We start from the raw sequence: 18,154 nt of genomic DNA, 5'->3' as shown, positions 1-18,154 counted from the left end.
GTGGTCTTCACCCCGGTTAGCCTCTGGAGCAATGTCCCTCAGCGGAACAGACTTTTAAAAGTCCTGATTTTGTGCTCCGTTGCTCCGCCGCTTGCCGGGAGCCGGCCCCTCCCCCCGCGGTCTATCTTCCCCTCGCTTTGGATTCACTTCTCAGCCAGTCCTACCTTTCAGAAAGTGGTTGATTTTCTGTTTCTAGAATTGCTGTTCTTCTTCTCTTCGATCTCCTGTTGGATTTGTAGGTGTTTGCAATGTTTAGATAAGCTATCTAGCTGATCTCCTGCTACCTGAAGTAGTCTCAGCCTGCTACTTCTCCGCCATCTTGACTCCTCCCTGCTTACAGAATTTAAAAGAAACAAGAACTTTCCTGCACATTCAGATATCAGCAGCCTATAGAATATAAGGTCAGAATATTCAAGGAACCACAACCAGAGACATTAGACTTGGCCTTTTGGTTTGTTTTCCTTTCTAGACATGGTGACTTTGCTACCTGACATTTTCTCCATCTTCGTAATAACAGAATTTGTTCTAGGAAATTTTGCCAATAGCTTCATAGTGGTGGTGAACTGCATTGACTGGGTCAAGAGACAAAAGATGTCCTCAGCTGATCAAATTCTCACTGCTCTGGCGATCTCCAGAATCGGTTTGCTCTGCGTAATGTTAATAAATTGGTATGGAACTGTGCCGAAGCCAGATTTATTTAGATTGGAAACAAGACTTCTGGTTCATATTGCGTGGACGGCAAGCAATCATTTTAGCGTCTGGCTTGCTACTTGCCTCAGCGTATTTTATTTGTTCAAAATAGCCAATTTCCCTAGCTTTATTTTTCTTCACCTCAAGTGGAGAGTTAAAAGTGTAATTCTTGTGATACTCTTGGTGTCTTCGTTCTTTTTGGTTTTTCATGTTGTGGCGGTAAGCATATATGAGAAAATGCTGATGAAGGGATATGAAGGGATAGACAATCCAGAATGGTGAACATTGCACACCTTTCAAATATGACTGTATTCATGTTAGCAAACTTTGTGCCCTTTGCTATATCCCTGACATCTTTTCTGCTGTTAATCTTTTCCCTGTGGAAACATCTCCAGAAGATGCAATCCGGTGGTAACAGATGCCAAGATCCCAGCACCAAGGTCCACATAAGAGCCATGCAGACTCTGATCTCCTTTCTCTTGCTATTAGTAGGTTACTTCCTGACTCTAACTGTCACAATCTGGACTTCTAAGTGGTTGCCGAACAAGTCAGTCCTCCTGTTTTGCAAGGCTATGGGAATCTTGTATCCTTAAGCCACTCATTTATCCTCATTTGGGGAAACAAGAAGCTGAGAGAGGCCTTTCTGTCATTTCTGTGGCCGCTGAGGTACTGGCTGAAGGAAAGGATGTAAGAGGAGCATCATGTCTTCCAGGAGAAAACAAGCTGATGGCATCTATAACATTTTATACTTCCTACCTCTCTTTCTAATGAGTATATAACTGAGTAATTTCCAAAGTTTTATCTAGAAAAGTCTTTTACCTAGGCGTGTCACAAAAAGTATATGTGTGTGTATTTATGAAAAATATAAGAAAGATTATACCTTAGAAAGGTAATAATAAGTCCATAGCACTGTAGATCCTACCTTTTGCAGGTAAGAATGTAATTATACAAAATATTGTAAGAGATGCCTCAAGATTATGAAGCAGTGTATATTTCATATACACATTCTATGTATTGTCTTCCAAATTTATGATCTGTATTTATGCATTTTTCAGAACTAACAACTTCATCTCAGGAAATCATTGCTATTTCCCATTGTAATCAGTACCACACATACATACCACATTATTTAGATTTTATTGTTTGTATTTTCAATCTTTTGGGTGGTAATGATATTTAATTGTAAATCACACATTGAGGATGAATGTTTTGGGTAGATATTATTCCGACATGAATTCTTCTTGGTTAACAGAGAGCCATGGGTGTGGTACATAAATAATGATTTTTGGAACACTGAAAAAAAATTAAATGAAATGAAATTTAAAAAAAAAAGAAAAAGATGAGGTGCCTGGGTGGCTCAGTGGATTAAAGCCTCTGCCTTCAGCTCAGGTTGTGATCCCAGGGTCCTGGGATCAAGCCCCGCATCGGGCTCTCTGCTCGGCAGGGAGCCTGCTTCTTCCTTGCTCGGCCTGCCTCTCTGTCTACTTGTGATCTCTGTCAAATAAATACATAAAATCTTAAAAAAAAAAAGAAAAAGATGCACATGATAAAATTCAAGAATGACAGATTTAGAAGACATTTAATGTGTGTGTACAATAAACATTGCTAAAGAATATGAGATTTAATACAAGTAGGTAAAATCTTGGATAAAAAATCAAGTTCTATGATATGAATAAGGAAGAAAAAAATGAGCATGACTTGCTTTCAATGCTTCTCTGTTCCCGTATGCAGCTAGGAGAGTCGTTTCTTACAGTTTTTGAAGAAAGAAGACCTTTTCGGAAGTTGAGATCTGAAGTCAAATTGTTTAAAACATTCTCATCTTTGAACCTCTGAATTGTCCATCATTTTTTCCCTCTTGCTACCGAAAGTTTCTTTTAATCAGATAACAAGACTCAGATCTTCTTTGTCTTAAAAATATGTTCATTGTAAAAATAGTAAAAATTTATGGTACTGGGATGCCTGGATGACTCAGTCAGTTAAACATCTGCCTTTGGTTCAGGTCACGATCCCAGGGTCCTGGGATTGAGCCCTGCATTCAGATCCCTGCTCAGTAGGGACACTGCTTCTCCCCCTGCTTGTGTGCTCTCTCTCTCACAAATAAATAAATAAAATCTTTAGAAAAATTATGGTACATAATGACCTTTCTGCACATTAAAATAGTATGTGTTCTCTTTATATAATGATTATAAGGAATGTCTTCATCATCTGTTTTATTATAATCTTGTGAAAATAATGGTATAGTGTGTTGATGTATTATTAATAACAAATTCTATTTTAAGAAAGAAATGTATTACCTGATTCAACAACTGAATTTACATATCTATGTTAATTCTTTACATTATGAAATTTTAACATTACTGAAACCTTAGGTAAGTTATTCCTACATCGGATTCATTCATTTGTTTTTAATCATCTGTCTGCCCAAGCAGAATATAAACAATGTAATGTGGAGATCATGTCTATGTTGCTTCTTGCTGACTCCTGAGGACATAGAGCCAGCCCATGGAATAGTTAGTCCAGATGATATGCTAATGACTAAAGAAATGGATAAATAAACTATATTTTGGCAGAAAAACCATTGAAAACAAAACCCATCACAAAATCAGCAGGTTGCATGGATTCTTGGTTCTGTTTCTTCACTATTCAAATGCACCTACACAAAGCTGCATACTCTCAATTCCAATTTCGGCATTAGACTGGGTGGACAAGAAGTTGTCACAAATAGGCTCCAAAACATAAAATGACTCATACATAACATAGACTGGAAGTGCTCTTTTCACAGTACTGTAGTGTTCAAGGAGTCTTCTCCATACAGTTCCTGGGAATCAGTCGAGTGAATGTATTCCCTCTTTAACATGTAGCTTCTAAGATTGACTTGGGGTCATACCCATTCCTGCCAGCAGTGAAGGAGAAGGTGTATGGAAGAGTGTTCATGGGGAGATTTTTTGGGGGATGGACCTGTAAATGATGCACATCATTTCCACTCATATGTCCTTGTTCGGATTTCAGCCACATGGCCACAACCACCTGTAAGGGAAGCTGGGAAGTACAGCCTCTCGGCCCAGACGAAAACGAGATGCAGTTGAGGACATGGCTGTCGGAGAGCACTTAGCACCATTACAATCAAAATAGCCAATAAGTTATTATAAAACAGTTTCTGCCTTTAGAAGCATGGTCTAGCTCGTTTGTGCCACTTTGATAATTTATACCAGCCCTGTATCTGTCTTGAATATCAGCTCTTTTTCTCTTTCCTCATAAACTCTAAAGAACTCAAGTTCCCCCGAGTGTTCCTATCCACATAAAAGCATAGCTGATTCGGCACTGTAGCATCTGTAGCTTCCTCATGTATATTCCCAGCATTTGTTGCTTATAACTTCTGATTTAGCTCTTACAATATTATGCAACTAATTATTTATACTTATTTGCTCTAGAACTTGAGTGTGCTATTTGAACTATTTAAATTATTCCTACAAGTCACATTGAATCCATAAAAATCCTTCATAGGTAGAATGAGTGACAAGAACAACAATTACATGAAATTTTTTCTAGCAATTTCTATTCAAACTCTAAAACATTTGCATTCAAATGAATGACTCAGGGAATATGAAAGTAGAACTTAGGGGGAAATAATCTCTCATACTTGCATGTTTTCATACCTGATTTCATCCCTTGAATCATTAGCACAAATGGACATTTTCAGCTGGTGCAAGGATCAGTGGGGATTGATTAGCATTTACTCTGGAAACTAGGTAGTAATTGACTAAGTCATAAGAGGGGTATTCATGAAGCTTCATATCTCTTCCCAGAACTGTTTGGTTTAGCCCTGGAATCACAGTATCAATAGAATGAACTATTCTTTTGTGAAGGTCTCTGAGACTATATGACATAGCAGAATTTGGGTTGTCCTTTCTGGAATTAGGATGCAAACATCTCCAAGTGGATGTCAACCTGCGACTGTTTAGCTATGGAGCCATCAGTGAGGCACCACATCAGAAATATTTTCATGGAACTGTGAGCTGGACTGAAGATCTCTTTGTGGTAGTGGCAGCAGGAGAAGCCATCTCAGGAATGTAGGGAAATGGGTTCATTGGACCGGCAAACTGCATTGAAAGGTCAAGAATGGGAAAGTCTCATCAACTGATTTCATCCTTAACCAGCTTGGCTATGGCCAGAGTCACTCAACAGTGGGTAACACTATTTGACTGACTGATTTATGATGGACTGTCTCCATATCCCTATGCCACTGGTAAATGAATAGCAAAAGTGGTTACTATTCATTGGTAGTAACTAGTCACTGACTCCTTGGTTTGCCACCTGCCGAACAGTTTCTGCTTCCTTGAGAAAGCCAAGTTCTCTCACCTGTTTTTCATCTGCCCAAAGAGGAGAGAGAACAGAATAGGTCTCATGCTCTTCCTGGGGCCTTTGTTCTTATAGTCTGTTAACTTCTGAACGAAGGTGACTTGTGGAGGAGTACCTATGGAGTACATGAGAGACACATGACTTTGCATTTAGACATAAGTAAAATTTTTGGTCTTAAAAGGTCTTCTACTTCCTACCTTGACCTATGTATTCCCTTTTTCTCCTGTTCCTGACCACTTTGCTCTTTTTATTTCTGTTCTTGGTGAGATACCAGGAATTTGCAGCTCAACCTGATGGGCTTGAGGGACTCCAGTAGAGACCCATACAAGGGCCATGAAAATGGTGACAGCCTTCCTCCTCCTCTTCACCATTTACTTATTTCCACTCCAATAGCAAGTTGGATCTTCCTTAAGGTACAGAGATAACAATCAGGCCAAGATGTTTGTCATGGTGAGTTCAGCTACCTTTCACTCAGGCTGCTCTCTAGTTTTGGGACACAGCAAGATGGGAGGGCTACCTGAGACTACTATAGCTGCTTAAATTCTCTCTGAGAAAACAAATACATTTAGCTTCATAGATAGAATTTGACAGAAGTTTCTGTATTCTAAGGGAAAATACCTTAACTGAAGACCTTGTAGGTTCATTTTCAATTTCAACATTCCTTTCATCAGGTCCTTTTAGGTGTTGAACAGCTCTGAAATTTCCCTTACCCCATGCTGTTACCTAATCAATTTCCTCAAAGTGACCTGATACAATGTGTGACTAAAAAAGGAACTCTCTCTCCATGCTAACACTTGCTGACAGCAGCAGATTATATGAGACATGAAGAAGAAAGGACATAAAACTATACAGTAGAATAATAGTAAATGTATAAATATAAAATGCAATATGAAGAAATATTGTAGTCATCATCATAGGAAGGGAAAAGAATAACAAAATTCTTTCCAACTTAAGATAAATTCACAATTATAATAGAAAAAGGTTTATATTACGTGTAATAACAGTTTAATAAATATAAAGGTGTAAACAGTCTGATGTTACTAATTTTGGCAAGGATCTGAAGCAATGGGATTTTTCATAGGATACTCCTAGGATTAAAACCTGGAAAAACAGGGGCGCCTGGGTGGCTCAGTGGGTTAAGCCTCTGCCTTCGGCTCAGGTCATGATCTCAGGGTCCTGGGATCGAGCCCCACATCGGGCTCTCTGCTCAATGGGGAGCCTGCTTCCCCTCTCTCTCTCTGCCTGCCTCTACCTACCTGTGATCTCTGTCTGTCAAATAAGTAAATAAAATCTTAAAAAAAAAAAACCTGGAAAAACAACTTTGTGCAACAGTATGGCATTTTGTAATGAAGGTAAAGATGCGTATCCCGAGACATATTCATTGCAATCCTATTTATATTCACTGGAGAATGTTTGGTACTTGGGCACTGGTATATATATGCAAAAATGTGCACATTACTACTTTTCTTAATAGTTGAAATTGAGAAGTCATACAAATGTCCATTATGATAAAGTGGATAAACAGATTATGGCGTCCTGATACAATAGAATACTATGAAATGATGAAAATGTACAAATTGAATGTATAATTCTTTTTTGTTCTTTGTTGGAGAAAAAAAAGATATGGATATGGAAAGGTAAATTTGTAAAGCATAATACATATTCAGTGTAGTGTTTGGATATGTGTGTGTGTATATATAGTGCTTTGACTTTGACTACTGTAATACAATAACCCAGATTTAATCACAGTAGCTAGAAACGCAAATAAGCGGGTGGGAGAATTTTGTTTGCTAATGATGCTGTCAAAATATGAAGGGGGGAGCTGGGTGGCTCAGCTGGTTAAACGTCCTCTGCCTTCTGCTCAGGTCATGATCTTGGGACCAAGCCCTGAGTTGGGCTTCCTGCTCAGCCGGAGTCTGCTTCTCCCTTTCCCTCTCCCCTCTACCCCCACCCCTCTGCCAGCTCATGCCCTCTCTCTCTCTCAAATAAATAAATAAATAAACATCTTTAGAAAACTATGAAGGAAAGATTCCCTATTATTATATAGAAGCTATATACATCTCCATAGGAAAGTGCAATGTTTGTTTTACATGAAGTCATTTTGCCATAATTTTTTTTAAAAAGTAAAGGAAAACCTAGCAAGTAAATTACCATAAATATGTTGGTTTTAAGTTACTCTTGATTAAGGAGTCGGTAAGATTTTTTTTCAAACAAGGCTTGATTTTGAAAATGATGTAAGTATCATAAGGCCATGGAGAAGACTGGTAACATTTTCCTATCACGGTGAACTCTGCCACTTAGAAAACTGGATAAAGAAACACCTGTCAGAATTCTTCCATTCACCCACCCCTAACACTACCACTGCCACCATCAACACCACCAACATCATCATTATATATCTCATTTAATGACTTATATTTGAAATGTTTACACATGTAAGTTGGATGATGTCTAAGTCATTTCCTAAAGATCATTGTGGGTAACTTACTTTAGTAAATAGAAAAGTTGAAATCAAGCTGAATACATTTATAAACTGGGTGTTCTTTAAGTGTTTCACTTGAGCAAATTATTTACAGTTGATTTTTTTTTTTTAAAGATTTTATTTATTTATTTGACAGACAGAGATCACAAATAGGCAGAGAGGCAGGCAGAGAGAGAGGAAGAGAAGCAGGCTCCCTGGTGAGCAGAGAGCCCGATGCGGGGCTCGACCCCAGGACCCCGGGATCATGACCTGAGCCGAAGGCAGAGGCTTTAACCCACTGAGCCACCCAGGCGCCCCTTTACAGTTGATTTTAAAACTACAAAGTAAATACACAGAGACCTATTTCTAACACTAGAAGTAAAGGGACTATTGAAAAATTAAGTCTTGGAATAGGATGGTGTCTCTCTGATGATGCATTATATTTTGCTATTTGATGGAATCTGGAGGTCCAAGTTCTACTCCTTGAATTTCCCCATAATGAGAGCCTCTGGAGATGATCCAGCAATAGATAAGCTGCCATCCAAGAAAAGCTACTCACATCATATTCCTTTCAACTTGGAGAATGACTAGAGTGCAATTTTCTATTTTGTGGTCAAAGTTTGGGGTAAGAAGGGAATTGCTACCATTTTTCTTCTCAACAGTAATAAAAGGGAAAAAGCTTTCTTTAAGATCACAGTATTATGAGTATTTTATTCAGTTTACCAATAAAAGATGCTTTTAGAAGCAGAGCAAGTGATTATTCTTATCACAGAAACAGTAAGACCAAGAAAATGAGCAATCAAGATGACAAGTTCAATATAAATATTTAATAACCAAGTAGACACCGTGGGCTAGAGAATTAGGGAAATGGAAGAGAACTATCCAATATGAAGCATAAAGAACCGAATAAATGGAAAAATACAGGCTCACAGGTAAGAGACATGAAGGTTATAGTGAGAGTCTAACACAGTCTGGAGTTCTAGAATGAGAAGAGAGAAAAATGGGTGGGAAATTACTGAGATTTTCCCAAAACTAATAAAATGTTTCAGTCCTTTGATTAAGAAACCACTGAACCTCAGACAATATAACAAAAACAATTTAACTTTAAACGCTACAAGAATCCAAAGATGAAGAGAAAATCTTATAAATAGCCCAAGAAAAACAGATTATATGAAAAGAAATAGCTGTTTCAATGATTTAAATTTTTTTTAAAAAGATTTTAATTGTTTACTTGAGAAAGAGAGAGAGAGTGAGCACAGGAGGAGAAGGAGAAGCAGACTCCCACTGAACAGGGAACTCGATGCAGGTCTCAATCCCAGGACCCTGGGATCATCACCTGAGCCAAAGACAGATGCTTAACCAACTGAACCACCCAGACACCTTGTTTCAATGATTTTAAAAATGAACTCTGTATATATCTGGAAGCCAGGTACAGTTTGGGTAGTTGTCAGTTTAGGTTGGATATTCCTGGGAAAATTTGATTCCATTAGTGTCATTTTCCTTCTGGGAGCAGTGCACTAGCCTGGACATGTTCTCATGGTGATTGAAGAAGAGCGAGATGGGGCTGGCCCCAGTGGAGGAGGCATTTCAAACCTTTACTGTGTCCCATCTATTAATCCTCAATTCATCAAAGCAATCTTCCATGATTGAGCTCAAAGCCAAGGGACAAGGCCGTCACCTTGCCCATGGTAGAGGTTACTGGAAGATTACTATCCAAAGGGTATAGCTACAGTGAGGATTAAATAATTTCAGGGAAATGAGGCAATCCATCCTAGTTTACTTTCTTTGTTAAATGATTCAGGCTCCTCCCACATAACGAAATATACTCATTCCTATCCGAGCATCTACCAGAGTCTTATTGTTACAGCATTATTCTTGAATTCCAGGATCTTATGATCTACATCCTTTAGTTATGTCTCTTCTCAATCTGGTAATCAAGAAATTTAAAAGACAAGTTGTTTTCCTGGCAAAGATGTGGTATGTAGGGTTGAAATGAGGGATAACTATAACAAACAGTACCACTCAAATAGAGGAATAATAGAAACATTGTCGCGGCCGGCGCGACAAATCGATCAGGAACGTGAGGGTAAGAGGATGGTGAAAAGAAATTAAGAGACAAAGAGATGGGGGCAGGAGGAGCACCAAGGAGGATGTTCAGTAGTGCCAATTTTATTCAAGGCTGTGAGGCATTATATAGCTAACAGAAACAATCATAAGAAAGCATCTATTTTTAGCTGATTACTAAAGAGTTTGCAACATGCACAGAAAATCCTTCAAGCTTTCCCATTATCTATTTCCCAAGCACCAATAGTAGACCCTCCAGCGCCAGATGTACTGACTTCAAGGCCACTCAAGACACAGTTTATGTAAGCACAGCACAATCTTACAATGGTGTAGTCTATAGCCCATGCAAGGACAGCAAGGACCAGCCAAGAATTCATGACCCCGACCAAATCATTTCTGCCTAGCAAACATGTGGGAAGTCACGTAGGCGAGCGCACAACACATAGCACAGACCCTTTCTCAGTGCTATTCGACTTTATTGACCTAAGCCTTTTGTTCGGCTATTCAGCCTTTAATGGAGGCACAAGTCAGGGCCTGGTTTGGTCCTCGTCTCAAGCCTTACCGTGGCCTCCCACAAAACATATTGCAATTATGGCTCATAGACCTTCTGAAATCATGTGTGGAAAGTATTTTCATGATCCTTTACTTTGACTTTTAAAAATTATTTATTTAAAAATTTTTCAGCTTTATTAAAATAAAATTGAGAAATAAAATTGTAGGAATGCCTGGGTGGCTCAGTGGGTTAAGCCGCTGCCTTCGGCTCAGGTCATGATCCCAGGGTCCTGAGATTGAGTCCCGCATCGGGCTCCTTGCTCAGCAGGGAGCCTGCCTCTCTCTCCACCTCTGCCTGCTTGTGTGCTTTCTCTCTCTCTCTTTCTGACAAATAAATAAATAAATAAATAAAATCTTAAAAAAAAAAAAGAAAATTGTAATATATTTAAAGTGTATAACATGATCTTTTTTTATATGAAAGAATTCCCAAAATCAAGTAAATTAGTACATTTATCACTTCAAATGGTTACCTTTTCTTTGATGAAAAAGCTTAGGATCCACTCTTTTAGGAAAATCAATTATACAATACTGTATTATTAACTGTAGTCTCCATGCTATATCCTCCATCCTTGGAAGTTAATCATCTCGTAACTGGAAGTTTCTACCTTTGTAGCAACCTCTCCTCATTTCCCCCACCTCCAGCTCCTGGCAACCACTTTTCTACTTCCTGTTTCAAAGGGCCTAACTTTTCTTTTTAGATTCCACATATAAGTGATAGCATGCATTACTTATCTTCTCTGTCTGGTTTATTTCACTTAGGGTAATGCCCTCAAGGTCCATTTGTGTTGTCACAATTGATAGGATTTCTTTCTTTCTAAATGCAGAATAATATTCCATTGGATATATACTTGCCACATTTTCTTTATTCACTGATCTTTTAACAGACACTTAGGTTATTTCCATACTTTGGTTCTTGTGAATAATGTTGCAGTGAACATGGGAGTACACATATCTCTTTGAGATAATGATTTTGTTTCCTTTGGATCAATACCCAGAAATGGGAATGCTGAATTACATGGTAGTTGTCGTTTTAACTTCTTGAGGAACCTCCATTCTGTTTTCCATAGTGGCTCTATCCACTTACATTTCCACTAAGTGTACAAGGGTTCCCTTTTCAATACATTCTTCCCAAAACTTATCTCTTGTCATTTTGGTAATAGAAATTCTAACAGGTGTGAGGTGGTATCTCATTGTGGTTTTGATTTGTATTTCCCTATTGATCAATGATGTTGAACACCTTTTCATGTACCTGTTAGCTATTTGTATGTCTTCTTTGAAAAAAATGTTTATTTAAAAACTTTGCTCATTTTAAAGCCAGATTATTATTTTTTTTATTAATCTGTATGAGTGCCTTATATATTTTGTATATTAACCTCTCATCAGATCTGTGATTTTCCCTCATTTCATAGGTTGTCTTTTCATTTGTTGATGGATTCCTTTGTTTTGCAGAAGATTTTTAGTTTGAGATAGTCTCATTTGCTTATCTTTGTGTCTGTTGCCTTTGTTTGGTATTAAATCTAAAAAATCACTTTGCCAACACCAGTATCAAGGAACTTATCATTTTTTTTTTCTAGGAGTTTATGGCTTCAGAGTTATGTTCAATCTTTAGTCCATTTTGAATTAATTTTTGTGTATGGTGTTAGACTGGAATCTAATTTAATTCTTTGCATGTAAATATCCTATTTTTCCAGCACTGTTTATTTTATTTATTTATTTTTTATAAAGATTTTATTTATTTGTCAGAGAGAGAGAGAGAGATCACAAGTAGGCAGAGAGGTAGGCAGAGAGAGAGAGGGGAGGAAGCAGGCTCCCTACGGAGCAGAGAGCCCGATGTGGGGCTCGATCCCAGGACCCTGGGATCATGACCTGAGCCGAAGGCAGAGGCTTTAACCCACTGAGCCACCCAGGCACCCCTCCAGCACTGTTTATTGAAGAGATTTTCCTGGCCCCATTGTATGTTCTTGGTGTCATTGACCAAAATTACTTTTCCATACATACATGGGTTTATTTCTGCACTTACTACTCTATTCTATTGATCTATGTGTCTGTTTCCATGCCAATATCATTCTGTTTTGATTACTATAACTTTGTAATATAGTTTGAAATAAAGTGTGATGACTCCCGCTCTATTTTTCTTTCTCCAGAGAGTTTTGGCTTTTCAGGGTCTTTTGTGGTTCCATACAAAATTTAAGATTGTTTTTTCTATTTCTGCAAAGAATGCCATTGGAATTTTCAAAGAATTGCATTAAATCTGTAGATTTTTATGGTGATATGGACATTTTAACATTATTGATCCCTCCAATCCATGAACATGGACTATTCTTCCATTTATTTGTTTCTTTAATATCTTTCATCAGTTTGTAGCTTTAAAGTATAGATTTTTTACCTCCCTGGTTAAATTTATACCTAAATATTTTATTCTTTCTGATGGTGTTATTATTGGGATTTTTTCTTAATCCCCCTGACCAATAACTTGTTTTTAAAATACAGAAACATAACTGACTTTTCTATATTGATTAGGTCTCCTGCATTTTTACTGAATTTATTAGTTCTATCTTTTTTTGTGAATTATTTATGATTTTCTCTATATAATATTATGTCATTTGCAAATGGGAAATTTTACTTCTTTCTTTCTTATTTGTATGTTTTTAAATTTCTCTCTTGCATAACTGTTCTGTCAGGGCTTCTAGTATAATTTTGAATATGACTGGTGAGAGTGGGCACTCTTGCCTTCTTCTTTTTTTTTTTTTTAAAGATTTTATTGATTTATTTGTCAGAGAGAAAGAGAGAGGGAGAGCACACAAGCAGCGGGAGAGGCAGAGAAAGAGAGAAGCAGGCTCCCTGCTGAGCAAGGAGCCCCATGTGGGACTCGATCCCAGGACACCAGGATCATGACATGACCCGAGCCGAAGGCAGCGGCTTAACCAACTGAGCCACCCAGGTGTCCCTTGCCTTATTCTTGATCTTAGAGGAAAAGCTTTTAACTGCCACTGGACATGACATTAACTACAGGCTTATGATATATGGCCTTTATTATTTTGAGATCTGTGCCTTTTATACTTAATTTGTTGAGAGTTTTTAATGTGAAGGAATGTTTCATTTGGTCAAATGCAGTTTTTGCACCTATTGGGATAATAATATGATTTTTATCTTTCATTCTATTAGTGTAGTATGTCACATTTATTGATTTGCAAATGTTAAACCACCCTTCCATCTGAGGATTTATATATATATATATAATGGTAATGATCCTTTTCTAAAAATTGAGATATAACTGACATATGACATTGTATAAGTTTGAGATGTATAATGTGTTGTGTTAGCTAGGTGTGTGATGAATTGGATGCTTTGATGTTTAGTGCAGATATATTTACTATTATTTGTTCTTAAGGAATTTACATCTTTATCAGTATATAATGATCTTCTTTGTCTACTCTTATGTTTGCTTTAAGATTCTTCATCTATCTTCACTCTTTTTCATTCTTTCTCTCTCTTTTTTAAAAGATTTTATTTATTTATTTGAGATAAAGAGATAGTAAGAGAGAGCATGAGAGGGGAGAAGGGCAAAGGGAGAAGCAGACTCCCTGTGGAGCTGGGAGCCCAATGCCCCCATGCAGGACTAGATCCCAGGACTCCAGGATCATGACCTGAGCCAAAGGCAGTTGCTTAACCAACTGAGCTACCCAGGTGCCCTCTCTTTGCTTTTATGATTGAATGATTCAACTGCTCTGTTGAAGTTTGAGTTCACTACTCTTTCTTCCTCTTTACTTGTCATATTGAACTATTTGAAGTTTTTAGTTCAATGATTTTTATTCTTCTGCTCCTAAATTTCTCTTTGGTACTTTTTATTATTTTCTATCTCTTTGTTCTAATTCTTATTTTTTGCATTGTGCTCCTGACCTCAGTAAACCTCTTTACAAATATGAGTTTGAACTCTCTATGTAGTAAATCACTTATCTCCATTTCATTAATGTTAGTTTCTGGAGATTTATCTTGTTCTTTTCTTAGGAACATACTCTCTGTTTCTTCATTTTCTTTGACTGTGTTGGTTTTTACACAGAAAATAAAACAGCCACCTCTCCTACTTTTGACAGATGAGCCTCATGTAGGAGATGAAACTCATGCTCAGCCTGGCATGAGAACCTCTTTGCCTCTCAAACCTGTGTGATTGCCCAAGCTGTTGCTTTTCTTTATAGTGGCTCCCTGTAGATGAGGGTGTGTCAACACCTGCCAGTGTCCCAAAAGCTTGAGAAATACCCATATGGCTGTTTAGGTTCCCAGGTGAATGCTTATTGTTTGCCCCTTTAGCTCCCTAATACAGGCTAATTGGAAACCCAACTTTTATGTGCAGCTGTGAACAGCAGGACATGAGATATGCAGTCCAACTCTGATCAGGGAGAAACTGCAAGCCAGGTGTTTTTGCCTACTCACTCTGGCTGAACCAGAGGGAATAATTACTATGAGCGACTGTGCACCCAAATATATCCATCTCTGTGTTTTGCGCAGTCCTGAGGGACTCATGAATGCTGGGTGCCGTTAGTTCTCAGAGCTAAATGATTTGAGGGCTAACCCCTTAGATGGCAGTTGCGAAAGTTGCAGTTCTAGATGTGTGTACAAACTCCTTCCAGGGAGAAGTTGGCCATTTATTTTTATTGTTGGAGCAAGCGTGGGGGTGGGGGGAATGCCAGGGAAATATCACCAGCTCTTTTGGTATCCTGGGATGATCCCACTCAGCACCTAGATACTAGATAGATAGCTAGACACCTTCTAGATACCACAGAAGCTGACCTATCAGGGATGCCTGGGTGGCTCAGTCAGTTAGGTGTCTGCCTTCGGCTCAGGTCATGATCCCAGAGCCCTGGGATCCTTCTTGATCAGCAGAAAGCCTGCTTCTCCCTCTCCCTCTGCCTGCTGCTCCCTGCTTGTGCTCTCTCTCTCTCTGACAAACAAATAAAATCTTAAAAAAAAAAAAAAAAAAGCTGACCTGTCAGGCAGCAGCTGGGAAAGTATGCAATTAAACCTCTTAGGGAATCACTAGGAGACGAGTTTTTTGCCTGTCCCCTCTGTGCAAAGCTCAGGGAGGATGGCCACAGGAGGTGGTTGTGCACCCAGTTAACAACAGCTTCTTTGTTTGCTACGGTCCTGTGGGATTCATGAATGCAAGCCTTTCATGAATGCAAGTTCCTTTATCAGAAGAAATGCAGTGTGGAATAACTTGATGGTAGAAAAGACATTCTGTAAGTGCGTAGATCATAGTTTTGGCAGAAGTATTGTGTACAGTGAAGGCAAATCCATATCCAGAGTAGCTGTTTATTCCAGTAAGAACAAGACATTGTCTCTTCCTTGGTGGAAGCAGTTCGGTATAATCAAAATGCCACCAGATAACTGGCATTACTCTGGAGATCACTCTGGGGAATAATGCCATGTCTGGGACTCAGTATTGATCTCTTTTGCTGGTAGATTGAACATTAAACAGTGGCCGTTGTGAGCAGAAGTTCCTGTTACTGAGCCTATGTATAATCTCCACTCCTGCCACCATGGCCACATTGAGCTCATGCCATCATGAGCTCATTGGGCAAGAACAGAGTGGCTGAGAAAAGAGACTGATATATTCATAGACCGTGTCATCTTATCCACTTAATTCTTAAAATCCTCCTCTTTCAGGTCACCCTTTGGTGGACTTTCACATGGGACACAAATACCTTCACATTTTGTGCCTATTCAGAGAAATCTGTCCATACACATCTTCCTCATATCTTCTTGTCATTAGTTTTCTAATCATGTTCCTTCCAAGCCCTTGACTACCCAGCCAAACCCCTGGCCAAAATGCATGAATGAGTATATAATTGAATATCTGTCCATTTCTCCTCCTAAGCAAAGGTATATACAATCCACTGGAAGGATTTCTTTTCACTGCAGTCCTTCAGGGATGTTCTAGAAAGGGGTTGTAGTGCCACAGTTGTCCACTTTGGGGTGATATCTGCATATTGTATAGAATTGTCTGTAAACCAGGCCCAAGTCCTTTCTTCCTCTGGCAACTGATTGAAGACAACTCCCTGTGAGGCCATAGGTGCAGACAGGAGAGAGAAAGAGTGCAGCAGAGTGGGGGTGGGGGGCACAGATATTTGCCACTTCTTTGTGTAACTTACTTGTGCCTTTAGGGCCTGCTCAGGCCCAATCACATATATATCACTTCCATTTGATGATGAATGTTCTTGGCCAAATTTATGGTTTAGAGGGTCAGATAATACCCATATGTGATGGAAAGCTCAGTCACATGATAACTTGGTTACCATAGTTAAGCATTCAGTCTCTACTAAGGCCCAGTAGCAGGCCAAAAACTGTTTCCCAAAAGGAGAGTAGTGAGCTGTGGAAGATGGCAAGGCTTTGCTCCAAAATCCCAAGGGCCTACACTATGATCCTCCTATAGGGGTCTAGCAAAACCTCCAAACAGCGTTCCTCTCTGCTGCAGCCACTTCATATAAGAGACTTTGTAATCTGTTCTATAGGCAAAAATTTCTTACTCATAGTAACAGGCAAAGGCTTTATGTCTATTGCAAACAGAAACACAGAAGTCTTGCTTTTTTGTATAACATCAGCCCCAGGACAGAATAAATCTAGAACACAAAAATTCACTGTACAGTTGTAAAATTCACTAATACAGACTTCTTCTTTCCAGAAGAAGCAAGATATATATATATATATATATATATATATATATATATATATGATTTTGTTTATTTATTTGACAGAGAGAGACACAAGAAGAGAGGGAACACAAGCAAGGGAAGTGGGAGAGGTAGAAGCCGGCTTCTTGATGAGCAGGGAACCCAATGTGGGGCTCGATTCCAGGACCCTGGATCATGACCTGAGCTGAAGACAGACGCTTAATGACTGAGCCACCCAGGCACCCCTTGAAGCAAGATATATTCTTGCACAAACAGATTAAAAAAACAAACTAACTAACCAACCAGCTGTGGAGCATTTCCCACCTGATGGAAGAGACCTCTTCTCTACGAAATAGACCTAAACACTAAATTCTGAATCAGTGTCACTATATCCACTTGTTATTGCTGTGTGACAGATTATCAGAAATTTAGTGGCTTAAAAAAAAAGCAAAATTAATTATGTCAAAGTTTTGTAGGGTCAGAAATCTGGGCAAGACTTAGCTGCCTCAGGCTCTCAACAAGCTAAAAATCAACACTTTGATGGTGTACCATTCTCATCTGCAGGCCTGACTGGAGAAGAATCTACCACCCAGTTCACGTGGTTGTTGGCAGAGTTGGTTTTCTTGTGGCCCTTTCCACAGGCACTTAATTCCACCACTGCTTCCTTCTTCAGGGCCAGCAAGAGTCTCACACTCAGGAGAGGCCCAGCCAATCTTTTGAAGCTTAATCTGATTACATCAGGCCCGTGTAGGATAGTGTCCTTTTCAATGATCTCGAAATCAGTTGATTTCGGGATCTTAAGTATCAGCAACCACCTCTTCATGCTGGCCATATTCTGCAGGCTAGAAATAAGTCACACACTTAAAGCCACACTTAAAAGGAAGGAATTAGGCAGGATGTGAACATTAGGGTGTGGTAATCATGGGGAACATGGTAGGGTCTATACACCACAGAGGCCACAAATAAGATATAGTTTATTAGCAGTGCACAAATTAGAACCAGAACCAAACTCACTCAGCATTCAGAATCATAAACAAAAACACAGATTCAGGGGCACCTGGTGGCTCAGTGGGTTAGGGTCTCTGCCTTTGGCTTGGGTCATGATCCCAGGCTTCTAGGATGGAGTCCCACATCCAACTCTCTACTCAGCAGGGAGCCTACTTCCTCCTCTCTCTCTCTCTCCCTGCCTCTCTGCCTACTTGTGATCTCTGTCTGTCAAATAAATAAATAAAATCTTTAAAAAAAAAACAAAACAAAACACATATTCAGAAAGAAAAGAGAAACATAGAGTGGGTGAAAATCCAATTCTATTGCCATGTGGGCCTTACTTAAAGCCTGGACAAGACATGCCCATGTCTGG

At 38.9% G+C, this 18,154-nt stretch overlaps 1 pseudogene; it reads left to right on the top strand.

Annotated features, from left to right (window-relative positions):
- Positions 1 to 471: 471 nt before the first annotated feature.
- Positions 472 to 1,513, top strand: LOC111142025 (annotated as a pseudogene).
- Positions 1,514 to 18,154: the final 16,641 nt, after the last annotated feature.

This window comes from Enhydra lutris, unplaced genomic scaffold (genome assembly GCF_002288905.1).
Source record: "Enhydra lutris kenyoni isolate GAN:26980312 unplaced genomic scaffold, ASM228890v2 scaffoldscaffold7, whole genome shotgun sequence".
In the NCBI taxonomy this organism is placed as follows: domain Eukaryota; kingdom Metazoa; phylum Chordata; class Mammalia; order Carnivora; family Mustelidae; genus Enhydra; species Enhydra lutris.
This window is presented reverse-complemented; position numbering and strand designations above follow the sequence as displayed.